The sequence below is a fragment of the Olea europaea genome, chromosome 20 (assembly GCF_002742605.1).
Source record: "Olea europaea var. sylvestris chromosome 20, O_europaea_v1, whole genome shotgun sequence".
In the NCBI taxonomy this organism is placed as follows: Eukaryota; Viridiplantae; Streptophyta; class Magnoliopsida; order Lamiales; family Oleaceae; genus Olea; species Olea europaea.
In genome coordinates, this window is record NC_036256.1 from 122810 (window position 1) to 133645 (window position 10836).

The following is a 10836-nucleotide window of genomic DNA, read 5'->3' on the forward strand; positions in this document are numbered from 1 at the left end:
CAGTTGAATCTACTAAAGAATCCACCGTGGGCATTGGATACTCATCTTTGGGTGTAGCTATGTTTAAATTTCTAAAGTCTATACACACCCTTAGTTTACCATTCTTTTTTAGTACTGGCACGACATTGGACAACCATTCGACATATCTGGTTGTTCTAATAAAACTTGCTTTCAATAATCGCTCTATCTCTTTCTTGATTTCAGGGAGTACATTGGGAGCAAAACGTCTAGGAGGCTGCCTATGAGGTTTAAAGTTAGACTTAGTTGGTAACCTATGTTTCACCAAGTCTCTATCTAAACTAGGCATTTGTTCATATTCCCAAGCAAAACAATCTTTGTACTCTTTTAGCAAAGCGATTAATTTGTTACTAACCTCTTGGCCGAGCATTTGGCTGATGAACGTTGGGTGATCTTCTCCTTCATTGCCAATATTTACTTTGATCAGAGGGTCTTGTGCTTGAGCGTATCCAGGTTTGGCGATTCGCATTACTTCGTCGTCCAGTTCCCTTGTAAGTACTTCCTCTTCTAAACAATCCACCTTGTTGACTTCTCGGCCAATGCTTTGCTCTAACTCGAATACTGCCAACTTATCCTTCAGCGCTTTTAGGGCTGTCTTTTCTTTCGCCTTGTCATTGCATTCCTTATTGAAAGCCATCAGTCTGACTTTGAAGGCCTGAATGTCGGCCATTTGCTTTTGTAACTTAAAGTCCATTCAAGACTCCTTAATTATTCTTTTGCCAATTACTGGCTCTTCCAGGGCCACTATAGTTGGCCTCATCTATTTGAACATTTCAGTGAGTACGTCCACTGAGAATGGTTCTTCGCTTTGCGCGACAACCTGAGTTTCTTCCCCGTCTTGTACTACCCTGACAGGTCCATAGTTTCCTTCGTACATGAACTTTTCCACCGAGTTTGCTTCTACGACGAAAGGTCTATGATCGGCCTGTACCACCTTAGCTTCGCCTTTGTCATTCCAAAAGATCAAGCATTGATGGAGCGATGAGGGTATACAGCGACTTCCGTGTATCCAATCTCTTCCTAGTAGCACGTTGTAATTAGTAGGACCGTCTATTACAAAGAAAACAGTGGTCCTAGTAGTTGTCCCTATAGTTATGTCCAGTGGTATAACTCTCTTAGCTGAAGTTGCTCCTCCATTGAAGCTAGTGAGGATGACTTCTGTAGGAATCATGTCACCCTCTGTCTTTGCGAACTTCCTCATCATCCTAGATGGAATGGTGTTTATAGCTGCTCCATTGTCAACAAGCACTTTTGCCACTGGGACGCCGTTAACTAGAGTTTTAACGTATAATGGCCTCAAGTGTTTAGTCAATTTCATGGCTGGCCGTTTAAAAATAACCTTTTCGGCAGCTTCAATTTCTACTTCCTGCTTGTTTTCTGTCGAATTATCCCCCTGTGATAAGTCGACGTGCAGTATATCATGTTGATCCTCTGTCTCCTGAACTTCCTTCCTACTTCTTTCTAATGCTTCCTCATCAGTTACCCAACCTGTGGGAGGGGGCATTATTCTCGGAGGTGACCTATACTTTTCAGAGCGAGGCACTCTCTTCTTCCTTTTGGGTGTCCCGTACAGTACGTAGAAGTCGAAAGGATGCCCAGATGGTTCCCCCAACAAGTCTACTTCGCGAACTCCCTCTCGATGTAGTTGCTTCAATAGAGTATTGCACGATACTCCTCTCTTTCTTCTTTCTGCTTCTAGGTCGATTTCTTCTTCAATGTCTGTCATCCCGTCGTCCTCTTCATCGTTGTAGGCCTCTCTAGAAGTCTGGCCTTCTTCACATACCAGCACGCAAGCTTCTCCTTCGTTGTCTTCCCTCTCTTCTTCTTTTTCTTTATTTTTGAATTCATTGGCCAGTAGGTAATTATTGGCCACGACAGGAGGTAACGTACCGAATTGGATAGTAAGGGACTGATCTGGATCTTCTTCATCCCTTCTGTCTCGCTCAAACCTTGATCTCCCAGAAGAAGTTTCTGGCAGTTCCTTCATCGATTCATCTGTACCGGTCTCTTCACTATTTTTGAGGACATTTTGATTGGCTACCTTGAGTAGTTTAGGCGCTTTAGGATGTGGCATTCCCTGTTACTGCCTCATCATCCGTCCGTAATTTCATTGGAAACGCCTTTATTGGGTTCTAATCATCTCATCGAAGGGTATTGCCCTTCCTGCATTGTACTGGAATGAATGCCATACATTTGGCCGGCGAGGTTGCGGCCTGAATGTTCTTCCATTATCTGCTGGCCTGAACTGCCTCTCAAAAGGCGGTCCTCTATAGAATGATGTACCTCGCCCTCTACCAGGCTGAGTGTTTAGGAAGAAGGTGGGGCGATGAGGATGCTGCCATGTCCCTGGTTTCTCCGTATTTCCATTCACTTCTCTTTTACACCTTGCACACATGACGTCTTCGTCATTTTTTGGTTCTTTCCCCTTGACTCGTTCAAAGACGCTGGGGTGTGATCTAGGATCCTCTTCTCCATCATCTACGACCAACTTGAATTTTGGCAACTTATTTTTGAATCCAGATGTTACCATGTTTACTCCAAGTGGCTGTGGGAAATGATTTTCGTCCACTGCCATCTTTTTCTTATCATCGAACGTAATTCGTCCTGATTCAATGGCATCCTACAATACATGGCGAAAAATCAAGCAATTGTTAGTCAAATGTGACCATACATTATGCCACTTACAATATTTTTTACCCTTAATTTGTTCAAGGTTTGGCAATTTGTGCTTATCGCTCAATTTTATCTGCTTATCCCTATATAATTTATCAAATATAAGGTCAGCTTTGGTTATGTCGAACAAGAACGTTCTAGCCTTTATGTTTCCATCTTTTATGGGCTCATCTTTGCCTGATGGTCTGGGCTTGGCCATTATAGGACAAGTATATGTATCTCCTTTGACCAATTCGGCCAAACACATTTCGGCCTGATCGTATGACTCGTCGTCGATGGTATGAACATCAAAATTTAGGTCTTTGTAATAAGTCCCTTTACTAGAATTTTTCATTTGTTCTTCCTCTCTTATCAGTCGCTCATACCTAATCACATTCGCACTCAATTGGAAAAGGTCAGGAAATTCCTTGTTCTGAAACTTCTTTTTTAAATCAAAGCTCAAGCAGCCCTGAGCGATTTTGACAAATTCTTTTTCGGGTAGAGGTACAAAACACTTTCTTCTTGCTGTCTTGAACCTTTGGAGAAAACTTTCTGCCCATTCGTTTGGCATTTGACGTAGATTCGCCAAATCAGCCAAAGTGACTTCAGACTCAATTTTATAAAACTGAGCGTGAAACAACTGTTCCAATTGTTATCATGTTTGAACAGAGTTCGCTGACAAGTTGATGAACCAGGAGAAAGCTACTCCTGTTAACGAACTAGGGAAAAGCCTCATTTTATGGTAATCGGTTACATCACCACTTTGCAATGTGAATCGCCCTATGTGTTTTAGAGTAGACACCTCTCCTAAACCGGTAAACAATGAGAATTCTGGCACTTTATACCGTCTAGGCCATGGATATGCTTGGTCTACCCAATCAGGATATGGCTTTGTGTACGTCGGCCTAATGACGTGACGCACCCCAAAAGCCATCTGATCCTGTACGATTTCCATAATCTGGTTCCTCAACATGACATTGGGGTCATATGGAATTCCTACAAGTTGGTTAACCGGTTGATTTGCATGAGGCCTGATATTTGGTCCTTGATTGGCAACAAAATTACCATGATTAGGGCCATTACCATTAGCCTGAACATCTATTCCCTCATTAACATGTGGAATATTCTGTCCATTGTTTAGGACATTATCTCTCACGTTTGGATTACCCCCTAGTTAGGCATACCACTACCATTGTTTTGATTTGGCACTGTAGTACCCCCTTGGTTTGAAGTAGAGGGACCAGAAAGCGGTTCTACCCCTTGATTCAGATTTAGGACCGAGAGATTATGTCCCACAATTGTCCTAGTTTGAAAGTGATTTGTAAGAGGTATAGCCGGTTGACATATTTGGCCTACTAACTTATTCATTGTTTCGTTCAACATCTTTAGTTGTTTGGCCATATTGTCATAGTGTACATTCCCATTTTGCGTAAATCTTTCCATATTATGAATACTTCGAAGATTTACCTGTTCAACGACGTCTTGCGTGAGTTCTCCAAATAATGCACGCATGGTTCGAGGACTCAACTCCGTCATTGGTTCGTAACGACTGTTACTGCTCTGATTCTGTCCATCTGTTCGTGGAGAGGCATGCTGCTCCTCATATCGCTCGATCACAGACTGGATTCCTCCCTGACTTGCTGCTTCCTTATCGGATCTCTGAGGCATATTGTTTCACCTTTTGTACTTTCAACATCTAACATCACTGTCTCACTGGGCGTGCCAAATTGTTTCGCGCGGGTTAGTCGCTAACAATTAAAAAGGATCAGACGATTGTGTAAGGGACAAACCTCTTGAGACAAAGTCCCAAAAAAGAGTGTTCTTTTATTGGCGATGACTTTACAATTAGAAATTAAAAACAATGTGCCTCCAAGGGGCGCAAGCACACGAGTTACTGAAAGAAAAGTGTTTAAATCTAAACTAAGGAAATGAAAATTACATGTTCTCTGTTCGAGAGTTTTTGATTCGGTCCCTTGCTTCTATGTCCTTTCTCCCTTTTATACTTCATAGACGATCTCTTTGTGATCAACCGCCCTAAAAACTGCTTGATCGTCCTATGACTGCTCACTTTCTTCGTAATGGCCAACTTATCATGAAAACTGTCTTTTTTAACTGCTGCCATTACTCTTCATCGTTCAACCGCTTTCGATTGAATTCCTTGAATCGTGGAACGTGATAGGACTGCTTTAATAACTGCTTTGATAATTGCACTTCTTGATAACCACGACGCTTTATGTTTGTTAAGACGTTGGGCGACTTGAAGGTTTGGGCGAGAATAGAGTAACAGCTCTGGGCGACTGTATGACACTCCATTCGCTCAGATTCTGGGCGACTTGCAAACTTGTAATTGGGCTTCGTCCTTTAGGTTATCTGATTTGGGGATCCTTTAATTGGGCCTCCCTATTTGGGCCTTCATTTTGATTTGTTTGATTTGGCTTTGTCCTTTAGGTTATCTGATTTGAGGATCCTTCAATTGGGCTTCACTCCTTGAACTGTTCGATTTGGGCTGAATTTTTATGTGTCAACAATAATATTATTATTTAATATGAAAAATATTGTATTATCATCTGGTTTATATATATAAACTATAATTCTGATATTTGAAATACAATCTTTAATAGTAGGGCTCCATGTGATTTCCTCACTTCACAACTCAGGTATTAAATATTGGACAATTCAATTTTCAAGGTTAAAGTTACAAAAATTCAAAACTCGGGTGATAAATAAATAACTAAAAATATCTTATTAATTAAATATATCAAGATAATAATTATACAATTAATGGTCACAAATACCTACTTATAAGTCAGAATTTATTTATTCATCACATATTATCAAATTAATTAGTCACAGATTATTTCATGATCACAAATCAAAATATCTATAAGGTACAATTTATTCGTCGTTCACAAATTCTCAAATTAATTGGTCAATATGATTTTTAGGTCAAAATTAAATGGCTAGTCATAAAAAACCAAATATTTGATCACAAATTAACCAAATAGTTGGTCTGATACACCAAACACCCCACTCCCAACTCCGATCCCTATCCACCGTTAGATATCACGCACTACAAATCATGGCACACCACCACTGCACACTACCACAGCACTGCAGCCACCCACCTAACACAGCACTGCACCCGACCACCACACCACCACACACAATCGAACCCGATCGCCACGCATAGCACCATCGAACCCAACCACCACTACACAGCACCATCGCACCCAACCATCACAATCAACACTGTACCGCACTATATTGCACACCTCTACCAACACCACACCACAAAACCATCACCGACTGTTTATCACCGCACCACTCAAAAAAAGAGGAAGAATAGGAGGAATGGATGTGTACCGTGTGCAGTGGTGATGAACTACCACGCACGAAGGTAGGTCGTCGTCGTCGCTGTGCCATGATGAGTTGCAGAAGTGAGTGTTGTGAGAGAGAAAAGAAAGGGATAGAGAGAAATCTTAAGCCACAATTAAATTACAGGGAGATAAAGATATAAGATATTATTAATAATTTAATTAATACTTGATTTTTAATTAAATAAAGCTCATACCTGATTTTTAAATTGAAAAACTTAAATACCTATTTATATGTACTTTCCTCTAAGTCTGGTGCCCTTGGCAGCATCCATTACGGTTTTGCGGCCTAGAGCTTAGGGCTATGACTAGCACAATTTTTGTTAAAAAAAAAAAAAAAAAGAGAGAGAGAGAGAGGTTGAACCCCAACGCCCCGCATCTAAAACTTTGTGAGGGAGGTAAATCACGGTATGTGCCCTAACAGGTCAGGAAACAAGAACTGCCTATATACTGCGTCTACAAAGAGTCCAATTTCATGTTTCAGAAATCGAACCCCCACACTACGGCTGCCAGCAACGCGTGAAATAACTTCACTCATGTCCTTTGCACCACTGGATTATGTCGTGGGAGTTACAATTTTTGTTAATTAGGTTTGATATTGAGTAGAGATGGCAAAATGGCTGGTATAGGACGGATCGATCATTTTTGCCCCCAACCTCGTTGGGTATATTTGTCACATTGCCTCGTTTCTATACTCGATTAAAGCGAAGCAAGGGAAGGGCAGAGCTAGTCCTCTACCTCGTTTACTGCTCTGTTTATTTTTTTATTTATTTTATTTTTTACTTTTGTTTTTTATGTCCTTATTTAGTGAATATTATTATTTTTTTTTCCCATTTTGTTAAGAACAAATTCCATTTTCTTTAAAATTTTGAAATTAACTTTAAATGATGCGAATAGCGGAACGGGAATTATGTTTTCCGTACCCCCTCTTGCCAATTTCAGGACAACAACCCCCCGCCTCTCTATCCCGTTTACTGGGTTAAGCGGATAATCCTTGCTCCTTTCGGAGCAGGACATGTTGATATCAAGTTGGACGAGTGTTTTTGCCATATCTAATTCTAAGTCTTATAATCAGAAAATAGAACTTTCTAACCCAATTCTCAATTCCAATTACATGATCCAAGTTTGATTTAGTTTCAAAATATCTTCTATTAACCTCCCAAATTTGTCATAATTCACATGAATTTACGAAGATTAAATGTATGTAGAATAATCAATTCTAATCTTTTAAAATCAATGTTTTGAAAATCAACCCGAAAAAAGGTGACGGGTTAAGGGTCAATAAGTTCAACCGAGATCGAATTGGATGGAACAAATACATACAAAAATAATAAAATACTATGAAAATAATAACTTTTTTTAAAAAAATGCAGATTAATTATTAGATTCATTATCCTACAATTAGTATCGATATTTCAAAAATTAAAAATCAATATGTTAAATAGTTACTAATATATTAATAATCAAGTGCATTTTAAGTTAAATTTGAAAATTAAATAAATGAAAAGAGGAAAGTGGATATTACAATTTAGTTAGTTGGGATTCAAACTCAAATTAGTTAATTAAACATACATTTGAAAAATAATTTCGATAGTTATTTTAACATTTTTTGTATGCCATTATCATACATTTGAAGTTTACGAAATCATTGAAGAGAAATGCATTTATAAAATGCACTATCCTATATTGAAAGTTTATGAAACCATTTGAAAGAAGTGCATTTATAAAAGAATAATGCCTTACGTACAGGAGGCTTTTCACAGAAGAGGTACAGGATTTTAAAAAGATATGAGCTGGCAATTCTTTAGTTTAATTTAAGTAGAAAATCTGTAGTCTTCCCCAAAAAAACAAAAACCCATTTGTGCTCCAATTTTTCCCCATGTACGCAACCATGAGCGGCCCTAAGCTCCCAACCCAAGCACTCAACATCACCACCAGCCGACACCAACCGTTCACTAGCACCACCGGCCGACGCCGACCACATGCCGGCACCACTTGCACTCCCAAACCCATTTCATTTCACCTCGCAATTCTCTATGAATTGAGAAGAAATCCACCGAGTGGAAGAAGACTAGAATGTCTTGAGACAAGAACTAAAGATGAAGAGATGCTACAGATGGCAATGATTGACTGGCATGATTTTTTTGTTGTTGATACTATAAACTTTGCAGATGACGAGGACAAGGATACCCTCTCCAATGACACTTAAGGAAGTTATGAGGAGGAGCAAGATGTCGATTATGGAAGAAGAAGAAGAAGAAATTGTTGAGCCTGGAAAGGAAGTAGAAATGGAGATTGTCCACTATGATGATTCAGCTTGTTGATCAATTAAAACCTCTCAATTTGTTGATATATATACCGATTTGTTGGTGTACAGAGCCTTGTAGAGTGTCTGAATTTTCTTGGCCAACTTGTTGAAATTGATGTATTGGTGATTGCTTTGATTTGCATATCCTAATGTTTATAAACAAATGTTTATGTATTAGTGAAGTCATTTACTCATCTTTTGTTAAGATTGCCTTGATTTTTTCACCAATTTAAGTTGAAAAATTTCGTTCAACGCTATATTGTTTTTGTTCAAGCTTTTCACCATTTTAAGCACAAGGTTCTGGGTGCATGAAAACCAGAAGGCATAACATCTTGACATTTCAACTGAATTAAATTTCTTAACACGAATGCACATCACTGAAGTGAATTTCTTAACACGAATCCGGGAAAAACCATCACCACACCTGCTGCTAAACATTTACAAGACTAAAGATTCTTCCACAATGCAGTTAATTACTAGTTGCAGCCTGAGTTTTAATTCTTCAGCTCCTCTTTACTCGGTTGGAACATCAAGAGCAATTGACTGATTGCATATACTTGCTGCTGGTCCACAATTAACACCGCCTGAACACGCTTCATGGGACATCATGGGGGTTGGAAATTGGAAAGTTGGTTCAGCTGCGGGATTATTGGTCGAAGATGATCCTTTCTCTTTGTACTTGTAGTTGGTTAGATCAAGAACTTGCACAATCATCTCAGTTAAACAACAAAATCAAAGTACTAATTTGAAGTTCAATTCAATGATTCAGCTTATTCAATTCAACCTGTAGATGACAATTCTTTCACAGCCATCCTTAGACAAAGCTAAGATATGGTGAAAGCATACCTAATCTTTGTATGTAACAACCCACAAAAGCCACTCCAACCCACACTTCCACATATTCTGAAAATCATCTTCCCATTATTAAAATCACCCTTAACAAAAAAAAGAAGAAGAAGAAGAGATTTTCGAATCTACTTTCTAACAGGCCATCCATTTGCACGCCAACGACTCTTGCTCGAACTTCTGAAATCAAATGGATGCTGCTTCTTCACGCTTCAGTTGGACTCTTAGAGTGGTCAACAATGACGAGTGGGAGTTTCGACCAACTGTGTTTCTGGATTTGAGGATTAAGGTTTACAATGTCACTATGCGTGAGAACTGTGGTGTGATTTTGCGTTTTTGTGGGCTTTCATGATTACACTATGATCGGACATCAACGCTGGTCGGGTAGTCGGATGTTGGCCGGAGATGGAGAAAGGTAAGCGACGAGCTTCTCCGCCAAGTTTTTGGGGAAAAATGAAAAGAAAAGAAATAACTAGCCAAGTCTTTCCCAGTTTTCTTTCTTTACTGTTTACCCTTTTTTTCCTTTTTCCCTTAACCACGTCATTTTTTTTGAATACCTGTACAAATTCTGCGACTTTTTTCCTGTACGTGTAGCACTATTGTTTATAAAAAGAGCATGTCATCCAATATTTCTCTTTAAGTTTTTGAATTATATAGTTTATGAGACCTATTTCATGAAGTTTAAAAAAAATATATATATATATATATATCTTTAAAGAAAAAAATTGGGAAAACCACAATCTGTGACCAAATTTTAACTTAATTAGCCGGTTCGGTGATTTTTTAAGCAGTTTAGATAATCAGTGATTGGCTTGGTTCTGGGCCCAGTTCCCTGTTTTACCTGTCGAATTGTTTGGACCGGACCGATTTTGACAACATTATTTAAAGCATAAAGTAAAAGAAATCACATGTTGCAAAGCCCTTTATAATTTATTTTGAAGCATAAAAAAAGGTCCAATATAAATGATTTAAGATCTATAATGCATCAGACCCTTTAATTAATTTACAAAGGCTTAAATTAAAGATTTGAGACTTGTTTCCATATTCTATTAATTGAATGAATCCTAGGCATTTCGAAAAGCATTAACACGTCCCAATCGATTCGCAGCATACTTTTAATTCTACATAATACAATGCAATGTTATGCTAACAATAAGTTTAGAATTAGAGAAGATTGTAAATTGAGGGGCATGGGCAAAACCAACAGCTCTTTGCCATTGTGTACATTCCTCAACTGGGCGGTCGACCTCAATGGGACAATGATAGAACTGTTCATTGAAATCACAACACTTTGAACCTTGATTCACTCAAATTACTTATCTTAGGAATAAGGAAAGTGTGCAGATGTCAAGATATCATGACTTAAATGGCTCAAGACATGAAGTGGTCTTGATTTAAATAAATGGTCCTACCACACGAACATATATGACCATCTTACCGAAACTTTTCTCATATTTCTAAGAGCATATCTGGCAAATATTTATAAACGTGTTTTTTACGCTACCTAAAATTCAAATCACTTTTTATCCACGTCTTGTGAATTCACAATACTATCTACTTATATACCACTTGTTTCTTACTAAACATAAGCTAAAGTACTAAATTAGAAAGAGCACATTGAAAGATTAAAAGCACAAA